At 47.6% G+C, this 11,075-nt stretch overlaps 1 long non-coding RNA gene across 1 annotated transcript in view; it reads left to right on the top strand.

Moving 5' to 3' along the window:
- Positions 1-211: 211 nt before the first annotated feature.
- Positions 212-11,075, top strand: part of LOC138297192 (uncharacterized) — a 66,860-nt gene continuing 55,996 nt past the window's right edge. Inside the window, exon 1 of the long non-coding RNA XR_011203926.1 lies at positions 212-276. This is a non-coding gene — a long non-coding RNA (uncharacterized lncRNA). The remainder of the gene's footprint in view (positions 277-11,075) is intronic.

Here is an 11,075-nt window from a genome sequence, read left to right as displayed (position 1 = left end):
TGCTACATTGCATGGTTATGTATGAGATAAACTGGCAACATATTTTTATATTTACAAACTAATGTAACAGATCTTTATTAGAGAATGTGTTTCATTTTCACAGATACGTTTATCATTTACATCATATAATCTTAAAGTAATTTGTAGCTCATAATAATGTTGACTTTCCCTCTGGGCAGTTACAGACATGTAATTGTTACTTTTGTACATCCCTCCAGGCAAACCTTGGACTTTAAGGGACTGTGATAATACCACCGAGTGATGACTTTTCTGCAAGTAAGTGGAATTTTATAATATTTATCAACACTTTGTTTTGAAGATTTTCTATTTTGCTTTATAGATGTCCCACATCATGTTACAAAATATCAGTATATCTCACCACCCAGAAAAAACAGAACAAGTGCCCTACTGAATTATGCTATTTAGACATGCCGTCAATTCAACGTTATGTTCTTATGTTTTCTATATTGATGATGTCCTATAAAAGTGTTATTACCCTAAAGGAAGTGCACGGCTACATACTTACCCATCATAATTGTAGATGCTCCTAATTCAGGTTCTCACTCAAGATACACTAACGATCACCCATTTCATAGATGTCACACTCCTGTATAAAATCACAAAACTTAATTCTACACTCAGGTCTTTAGAGGTTAATGCATATGTTGAAATTAATGCATATCAAACAATTTAGTTCCCTACGAGATCTGGTCAACTATCCTCAAGCCAAACCCAATGTGAACCATAACTCACTGAAAAAGCAAAGATTAAAGGGAGATCATAGGAAATAGAATAAAAAAAAACGCAGATAAATTCTCTTGAACACAAAAACAAACGTTACAGGGATGTTATTGTTAGGCTCATAATTGTAAAACTACCAAACCGTAGAAGTTCAATTTTTATAGTTAGACTTATCTCAAGTAACTATAACTTGTGCCCTAAGGTAGGTATAACTTGCACCCCGCCATGTACAGTTTTTTCATCAAAACGTTTACTCCAAATATTACATGATATTATCAATTACGTTATCAAAGATGCCTTGAGTACCATAATTTTTGCGGTAATTAGCAGTGCATGGTAAAGGCACAGGTTTTAGTTACCTCAGGGCACAGGTTATAGCTACCTGAGATAACTCTAACTATAACAGGTAAATTTCTATGGTTTGGTACATTTAAAATTGTTTGGTACATTTAAAATTGTGTTAAAGCAGCTCCCGCTCTCTGAGAGCAATGTTTCCTCTGATTCCATGCCTGCGTCTCTGCGGGCAGGGAAACAGAGGACACCTTCGCCGTTTGAGAGCTCTCACTTCATCCGAGCGGAGTGTTTTCTCTGACTTGGTGGGAGCTCTAAGCTCTCACCAAGCCACAGCAAACAGCTATGTCCTAAGGGTGGGCACTCTGGAACATAACAGGTGTCATCCCTGGGGGGTGGTAGTCCCCATGGCCATTATTAGCTCTATTAGGGTGGCCACACGGCCCCCTTTCAACAAGCATTACCCCAGGGAGATAGTGGTCCCCAGGAATGCGGGTCCGAAAAAGACACCCTTCACTCTTTTATTGTAGCCCAGGGGAGGTGTTGTCCCTGGGACTGCGGGGGGGGCCATGTATTTCATTACAGCCCCAGGGAGGTGGTGGCCCCTGGAGCTGTTAAGGGTTGGGAAGCCCCCCTGCAGTGTATTGGAATGAAGCCCCGGGAAGGTGATGGTCTCTGGGGCTGCAGGAGGGCCAGGTGCCCCTCCACAATGAATTGGAATGAAGCCCTGGGTAGGTGGTGGTCCCCAGGGCCTCACGGGGTCCGCAAGGCCTCCCCTGGAGTATATTTGAATTTAGCCCTGGGAAGGTGGTAGTCCTTGGGGCTGCAGGGTGGCTGGGCGGTCCCCCACAATGTATTGCATCAAGTCACAAGGAGGTGACAGTTCCCGAGGCTGTGGGGGGCACACAGCCCCCTCTTCAATGTATTGGAATGAAGCCCCAGGGAGGTGGCGGTCCTGGGGCTGCAGGGAGCTGGTTGGGCCCGCACTGTTTTTGATTTGTGTCCCAGGGAGGGGACAGCCCCGCATTCAAAATTATAATGCCCCTGGGACTTGGTCCACCCTGGGGCTTCTCTAAAAGAAGCGCAGGAGTCCATGCTTCTCTTTTTTTTATATTGGACAGATCCACGGATTTGCCATGATGTCCACCAAAAATTCAAAGGAAAAAATGTTTTTGTGCTCTGGGAGGGTCCCTCTGCAACCACAGTACCAGGTGCAAGGGGTCAAAGTTTTGGTTTATCCATTACTGTTTAGAGTCTTCCTCAGTATAGCTACTACTCCAGGTATATGTAAAGTCTACGGGCAGAATTTAAGAAAAGTGGCACTGCATCCAGTGCAGCACCACTTTTGTTGCCACCCTCTGTGTCCCCCTATTGCCACCATGCGTGTGCCAGTATTTCTACCAACACACACAGTAATACAGTGAAAACACTACAAAATGACACAACACAGGTTTAGAAAAATAGGTAATATTTATCTAAACAAAACAAGACTAAATACAATAAAAATCCACAATATACAGTTAAAAATATGAATTTAGCATTTAAAAGCATGAAAACAGTGCCTCGAGGTAAAAATACTGTAAGTTGGTATTATGCAATGCCATTTACGGAGTAGTTCGACCCCAGGTACAGTACATTAAGAAACGAGTAGAACACAGGCCGGTGTCGGGGAGATCGGCATCCCTAGGTCCAATGCGGCGTTGGCTCCCATGCCACAGGGCAGAAGGACAGCAGTGTCGTACAACGGCATCAGGTCCTCACTACAGGGCAGTGGAGGTGAAGCGGCATCAGATGCAAAGTCGATCCCTTTGTTCCGACAGATGCGAAGTGCGGCGGAGTCACGATGTTGCGGGGTGACCTCACTTGATCGCAATGACATCACAGGGCCACAGGTGCTGCGATTGCGTCAGGTCATCACGGACGTTGGACTTATGACACTCCAGTGACAGCGAAATCAGGCAGGATCAGCAGTTGCAGTGACACGAGGCCTACAGTGTAGTTAGATTTCTACCAGGTCCACGGCCTCTGGGCAGGCAGCATTGTGCTTCCAGGGTAGTGGCATCAGATCACACGGTTGTTGGCGTCACACGCAGCAAGGTCCACGGCCTCGGGGCAAGCGGCGTCGCGGTCCTGGGAAGCGGCATCCTTTGCAAAGTCGCACGGTATCGTCCAACGTCGTTAGACTGCTTTTTGTCCAGGTGCCCAGGAATTCACTTCTCGGTGTCCAGAAATTGGAATGGCACCCTCTGACAAGCTAGTCCACAGCAAGTAGACTCAGGTCTGGTTGGTAAAACCTTTGCTATCTCTGAGGCTTCAAAACAGAAGGCAAGCTCTACTCCAAGCCCTTGGAGTTACTTCTCAAGCAGGAATAAAACAAAGTCCAGTCTCTGTCTCCTTGCACAGGCAGAAGCAGCAACTGCAGGACAGCCCAACACAGCACAATCACAGTCCAGGGCAGCACTTCTCATCAGCTCTTCAGCTCTTCTCCAGGTAGAGGTTCCTCTTGAATCCTTGAAGTAATCTAATTTTCGGGGGGTTTTATACCCCTTTCCACCTTTAAAATAGCCCTACTTCAAAGAGAAGTCTCTGTTGTTTTCAAGATCCTGCCTTGCCCAGGACAGGGCTCAGAAACACACCAGTGGGTTTTAGACTGCATTGTGTGAGGACAGGCACAACCCTTTCAGGTGTAAGTGACCACTCCTCCGGTCCCCTCAGCCCAGATGACCAATCAGAATATGCAGGCTACACCACAGCTCCCTTTGTGTCTCTGTCTAGAAGAGAGGTGTCAACAGCCCTGTCAAACTGACCCAGACAGGGAATCCGCAAACAAGCAGAGTCACAGAATGGTTTAAGCAAGAAAATGCATACTTTATAAAAGTGGCATTTTCAAACACACAATCCAAAAACCAACTTTACTAAAATATGTATTTTAAAATTGTGATTTCTGAGTCCTCAAACTCCACATGTGTATCTGCTCCCAAAGGGAATCCTCACTTTAAGGATATTTAAAGGCAGCCCCCCATGTTAACGTATGAGAGAGATAGCCCTTGCAACAGTGAAAGCCGAATTTGGCAGTATTTCACTGTCACAACATGTAAAACACATAAGTACATGCCCCACCTTTAACATACACTGCACCCTGCCCATGCGGCTACCTAGGGCCTACCTTAGGGGTGCGTTACAGGTATAAAAAGGTAAGGTTTGGGCCTGGCAAATGGGTATACTTGCCAAGTCGAATTGGCAGTGCAAGACTGCACACACCGACACTGCAGTGGCAGGTCTGAGACATGTTTACAGGGCTACTCATGTGGGTGACACAACCAGTGCTGCAGGCCCACTAGTAGCATTTGATTTACAGGCTCAGGGCCCCTCTAGTGCACTTTACTAGGGACTTACCTACTTACCTTTCATGAAAGGTTTCCTGAAAGAAATCAGGAGCTGGGTAGACGAGGAATTCCTCAGACCGGTTGTCTGTTGTTCATAAACATTTAATCATTGACCTACACAAAGTTTAGGGTGATCTGGAAAAAAGGGATAAAAAACTGAAGAAAAAATAGTTTTTGTACGCCTAAACACATTAAACAAAACACCAGAGGGTGTAAACTGATGAGCTGTAATTTCCAAAGCTCTAACATCAGAGAAACGTTTGAAAGACACTAGACATAAAAGCATGCTCAGTTTAGCGGAAAGCTGTTTCAATGATAACAAAGTATTGTCCGGCCAGGACACAAACAATTTTAGCACAGTATTAACATCCCATAACAAACTATATTTCGGTTTTGGAGGATTTGAAAATGTTACTCCCTTTAAAAGGCGACACACCAAGGGGTGTTCTCCGATAGGTTTGCCCTGGAAAAAAGAATGTGATGAAGAAATAGCCTACCTATACAGGTTGATGGTACGGAACGATTTACCTTTGCAAGCTTCTGCTGCCAGAAAATTAATAATCATTGTTATATTTACTGTAAAGGGATCAACCTGTTTTCCCACACACCAGCTATGCCAGAGAGCCCAAGCTGATCTAAATGCTTTCCTTGTTCCTGGAGCTCTTGCCAAGTCCAAGAAATTTGAAGCTTCTGTCGAAATAGAAGCGCCAAGTTGGGATTCCCTGAGATTTTCCAGGCTGAGAGGGTGAGAGCATTCTGGAGAATTAGATTGTGGCATAGACCTTGAGGATTGGTTAAAAGGTCTGGGATCGGGGGAAGCAAGAATGGAGGTTCTATCGACAGTTCCAGGAGAGAGGGAAACCACACCTGGGAGTGCCAGAAGGGAACTATGAGTACTATTGAGGCCTTCTGGCGTCTGACCTGAGCCAGAACCCTGGAAATCAAAATGAAGGGAGGAAAGGCGTAATTGAAGGAAGATGACCAGTCTTGAGAGAAAGCATCGAATGCTAGAGCTAGCGGATCCGGATGCCAGCTGAAGAATTTCGGGAGTTGTGCATTGAGACGTGATGCAAAAAGATCTATGTCTAAGGGACCCCATTTGTGGAGAATGCTGTTGAAGACCTGCACATTGAGCATCCAGTCGATGGAGTCCTGGAAATGGCGAGAGTACCAATCCGCAACAACGTTGAGGTTGCCCGGTAAATACTCAGCTTGAACTGAGATCCTGTTTTGGAGACAGAATTCTCAGAACCCTTTTGCCAATTCCGCTAAAGGCTTGGATTTTGTGCCTCCCAAGCGATTGATATAACAAACCACTGAAATGTTGTCCATTCTGAGAAGAACAGAACAGGAAACTTTGTCTCTTGCAAGGCTTCTGATTGCAAAGGAGCCGGCAAGCGTCTCCAAACAGTTTATGTGCAGTGTTGACTCCTCTCGAGACCATGAGCCTCCAGTCGAGATTGTACCACAATTGGCCCCCCAACCCAGGAGACTTGCATCTGATTGTAATACAAGATCTGGGGCTGATGCGAAGATAGTCCTGCTGCCTGTCTTCATCTTGCACCAGAAGAACCGAAGGAATCTCCTGTGAAGTGAAGGAGTCACTTCCCTGCTTCATCAGGCACCTCTCTGCAGTGACGACTGGTACTCTGGGTCCCCTCTCCCGACAACGAGCGTGGACCCTGGAACACAGGTGGTGGAGTAAAGTGACCTTCACTGTCCAAAGGTCCAGCTGCCCAAATTTAGTGGAGGTAAGAGCTTGCCTTCCTGTGCCAGACAGTTCCCCTCTGCAGCACGTTTTTTACAGCTCCTCTGGCTTGTGTGCGCTTCTTCAAGAAATCCTTCATGCACAGTGTAGCCCAGGTCCCCAGCACTCTATCCTGTGACTCTCAGCTCTGCGAGCTGTTCCTCAGTAGAATGGGATCCCTTTGTGTAGTGTTGCGATGACCACCATTTGCAACTCCTTAGTCCCCACGCTGTAGGACTCCTGTGCGTGATGCCTGGCCTTGAGTCAACCCTCTCCTTCCTGGGCCGGGGCAGAGCCATTTTTCACTAAACACAAGTTTTGCGTTTACTAAGGCTTGTTGGTGGAATCTATAGGAGGCTCGCCTGGTTTGTAGTGGGTACCTTGGGTACTTACACCTTATAACAGGTCCAGTTATCCATTATTAGTGAAATGTAGTAGTGTTCTAGCAGCTTAGGCTGATAGAGGTAGCTGTAGCAGAGCAGCTTAGGCTGAACTAGGAGACATGCAAAGTTCCTGCAATACCACAATAGTTACACAGTACTTATACACAAGTAAAGACAATACTCAGTGTTACCAAAAATAAAGGTAGTTTATTTTAGTGACACAAGGCCAAAAATATATTACAGGCACTAGTCCTTCTGCAGGTAAGTATTATACACAATATATACAATAGACATCAAAATAAGGTAACTAATTAGACATAGGATAGTGCAAACAATAGAAAATACTATAGAATGCAATAGGAGAAAATAGGTCTAGGGCAACACAAACCATATAAAAAGAAAGTGGAACACAAGTCACTAATTTCCCCCTAGACAAGTGTAGTTTGTAGAGAATTGCTGGGAGAGTAAGAAAAACACAAAGGCGAGTAAAATACCTATCCCAGAGCCCAGGAAAGTAGGAGTAAAGTACTGCAAGTTTCTTTAGGACACACTACAAGTCATGATTAGAGTTACTGCAAGAACCATGCAAGATTGCAAACAACAAATGGTGAATTCCTGGACCTGAACACCTGTAAAGAGAGGAGACCAAGTTCATAAGTCGCAGAAGATTCCAGGAAGGACAGGAGCTCCTTCCAACCTAGAAGATGGAGCAAAGGAGGAGTCTCTGGTTTGAAGAGGACTGCAGAAAAGCACAAAGGAAGATGGCTGCGGAGTCCTGCATGATAAAATGGATGTCCCACATGGAGATGTTGGATGCAGGTGAGTTTCTGCACTGGATTTTTCCAACAAGCCTTGGTTGAAGCAATGTTGCGGATTGCGTCAAAGTGGCGCTGCCTGGACCCAGGAGGGACCTGGGGTCATCAACTCGGACTGAGGAGGCAGAGGGGGCTCCCAACACTGGAGGGAACCCACAGATGAGCAGGCAGCACCCATGGAGGTCCCAGGTCACGGGGACAAAGAATGTGCCAAATTGCGGTTGTTGCAGCATTACAAAAGAATGTCCCACGCTGCCAAGAAAAACTCAGCGAGTTGAGCATCGCAGGATAGATTGTTGTGGACCTGGGACTGGATGTGCACGAAGGATTCTTGCAAATAGTGCACACAGGGCTTAGGAGGTGAAGATGACACGGTGCACAGGGGTACTGTCGCAAATGGGGAAGACAAGCTCTTACCTCCTCCATATTTGCACAGCAGGACTTTAGGACAGTCTGTGTTGAAGGGGTCCATGACCTGTGTTCCAAGGAGCATGCTCGTCATCAGGAGAGGAGTCCGAGAGAACTAGTCATTGTCTTAGAAGGTGCCTGCTGGAGCAGGGAAGTGACTCTGTCACTCCATGGTAGATTTCTTCAGTCCTTCTGGTGCAGGGTGAAGACAGGGAGTCCGCAGAGCGTGCACACCATGGAAACGGTTTAAGTTGCTGGCTGGAGGTGAAGTTGCAGAGGAAAAGTAGCCCTTCTGGATACTTTGTTGTTCCTGGAGCAGTCTGCGGTCGACCTGAGGTTAGAGGATGAAGTAGTAGTTGCAGAGGATTCCTGTTGGAAACTTGCAAACAGAATCTGAAGAGAAACCCACAGGAGAGACCCTAAATAGCCCTGAGAGGGGGATTGGCTACCTAGCCAGGTATGCACCTATCAGGAGGGGTCTCTGACATCACCTGCTGGCACTGGCCAGTCAGAGGCCTCCAGAGTGTCCCCACACCTTGGAAAACAAGATTGCTGAAGTTTGGGACACTCTGGAGGTGCTCTGGGCACCACCCCTGGGGTGGTGATGGACAGGGAGGTGGTCAGTACCCTTTCCTTTGTCCAGTTTCATGCCAGAGCAGGGACTTGGGGTCCCTGAACCGGTGTAGACTGGCTTATGCAAGGAGGACACCATCTGTGCCCTTCAAAGCATTTCCAGAGGCTCTGGGAGGCTACCCCTCCCAAGCCTGTAACACCAATTTCCAAAGGGAGAGGGTGTAACACCCTCCTCCCAAAGGAAATGCTTTGTTCTGCCTTCCTGGGATTGAGCTGCTATGACTCCAGGTGGGCAGAACCCTGTCTGTGAGGTGGCAGCAGCTGTAGCTGCAGTGCAAGCCTGAGAGAGCTGGTTTGGCAGTACTGGGGGTCCATGGTGGAGCCCCCAGGATGCATGGAATTGGCTCCCCAATACCAGAATTGGAATGGGGGACAATTCCATGATCTTAGACACCTTACATGGCCATATTCGGAGTTGCCATTGTGAAGCTACATATAGGTATTGACCTATATGTAGTGCAAGCGTGTAATGGCGTCCTGTAGGAAAGTACAATCTTGCCTGGCATGTTACCCCCATTTTTCACTGTATATATGTTGTTTTCGTTGTATGTGTCACTGGGACCCTGTTCACCAGGGCCCCAGTTCTCATAAGTGTGCCTGAATGTGTTACCTGTGTAGTGACTAACTGTCTCACTGAGGCTCTGCTAATCAGAACCTCAGTGGTTATGCTCTCTCATTTCTTTCTAAATTGTCACTAACAGGCTAGTGACCAATTTTACCAATTTACATTGGCTTACTGGAACACCCTTATAATTCCCTAGTATATGGTACTGAGGTACCCAGGGTATTGGGGTTGCAGGAGATCCATATGGGCTGCAGCATTTCTTTTTCCACCCATAGGGAACTCTGACAATTCTTACACAGGCCTGCCACTGCAGCCTGAGTGAAATAACGTCCACGTTATTTCACAGCCATTTTACACTGCACTTAAGTAACTTTTAAGTCACCTATATGTCTAACCTTTACCTGGTAAAGGTTAGGTGCAACGTTACTTAGTGTGAGGGCACCCTGGCACTAGCAAAGGTGCCCCCACATTGTTCAGAGCCAATTCCCTGAACTTTGTGAGTGCGGGGACACCATTACACGCGTGCACTACATATAGGTCACTACCTATATGTAGCTTCACAATGGTAACTCCGAATATGGCCATGTAACATGTCTAAGATCATGGAATTGCCCCCTCTATGCCATCCTGGCATTGTTGGCACAATTCGATGATCCCAGTGGTATGTAGCAAAGACCCTGGTACTGCCAAACTGCCTTTCCTGGGGTTTCACTGCAGCTACTGCTGCTGCCAACCCCTCAGACAGGTTTCTGCCCTCCTGGGGTCAAGCCAGGCTTGTCCCAGGATGGCAGAACAAAGGACTTCCTCTGAGGGAAGGTGTTACACCCTCTCCCTTTGGAAAATGGTGTGAAGGCAGGGGAGGAGTAGCCTCCCCCAGCCTCTGGAAATGCTTTCTTGGGCACAGATGTGCCCAATTCTGCATAAGCCAGTCTACACCAGTTCAGGGACCCCTTAGCCCCTGCTCTGGCGCGAAACTGGACAAAGGAAAGGGGAGTGACCACTCCCCTGACCTGCACCTCCCCTGGGAGGTGTCCAGAGCTCCTCCAGTGTGCTCCAGACCTCTGCCATCTTGGAAACAGAGGTGCTGCTGGCACACTGGACTGCTCTGAGTGGGCAGTGCCACCAGGTGACGTCAGAGACTCCTTGTGATAGGCTCCTTCAGGTGTTGCTAGCCTATCCTCTTTCCTAAGTAGCCAAACCCTCTTTTCCGGCTATTTAGGGTCTCTGTCTCTGGGGAAACTTCAGATAACGAATGCAAGAGCTCATCCGAGTTCCTCTGCATCTCTCTCTTCACCTTCTGCCAAGGAATCGACTGCTGACCGCGCTGGAAGCCTGCAACACTGCAACAAAGTAGCAAAGACGACTACTGCAACTCTGTAACGCTGATCCTGCCGCCTTCTCGACTGTTTTCCTGGTGGTGCATGCTGTGGGGGTAGTCTGCCTCCTCTCTGCACTACAAGCTCCGAAGAAATCTCCCGTGGGTCGACGGAATCTTCCCCCTGTAACCGCAGGCACCAAAAAGCTGCATTACTGGTCCCTTGGGTCTCCTCTAAGCACGACGAGCGAGGTCCCTCGAATCCAGCAACTCTGTCCAAGTGACCCCCACAGTCCAGTGACTCTTCAGTCCAAGTTTGGTGGAGGTAAGTCCTTGCCTCACCTCGCTAGACTGCATTGCTGGGAACCGTGACTTTTACAGCTACTCCGGCCTCCGTGCACTTCCGGTGGAAATCCTTTGTGCACAGTCCAGCCTGGGTCCACAGCACTCTAACCTGCATTGCACGACCTCCTAAGTTGTTCTCCGGCGACGTGGGACTTCTTTGTGCAACTTCGGGTGAGCACTGTTTCATGCATCCTTGTAGTGCCTGTTTCTGGCACTTCTTTGGGTGCTACCTGCTGCTAAGAGGAATCCTTGTCTTGCTCGACGTCCCCTCTCTCTTCTGGTCCAATTTGCGACCTCCTGGTCCCTCCAGGGCCACAGCAGTGTCCAAAAACACTAACTGCATGATTTGCAGCTAGCAAGGCTTGTTTGCGTTATTTTGGCGGGAAAACACTTCTGCACAACTCTCCAGGGCAAGATGGATCCGTCCACCAAAGGGGAAGTCTCTA

This window comes from Pleurodeles waltl, chromosome 5 (genome assembly GCF_031143425.1).
Source record: "Pleurodeles waltl isolate 20211129_DDA chromosome 5, aPleWal1.hap1.20221129, whole genome shotgun sequence".
Lineage (NCBI taxonomy): Eukaryota > Metazoa > Chordata > Amphibia > Caudata > Salamandridae > Pleurodeles > Pleurodeles waltl.
Note: the sequence above shows the minus strand (reverse complement) of the source record. Positions and strands in the feature narration are given on the sequence as shown.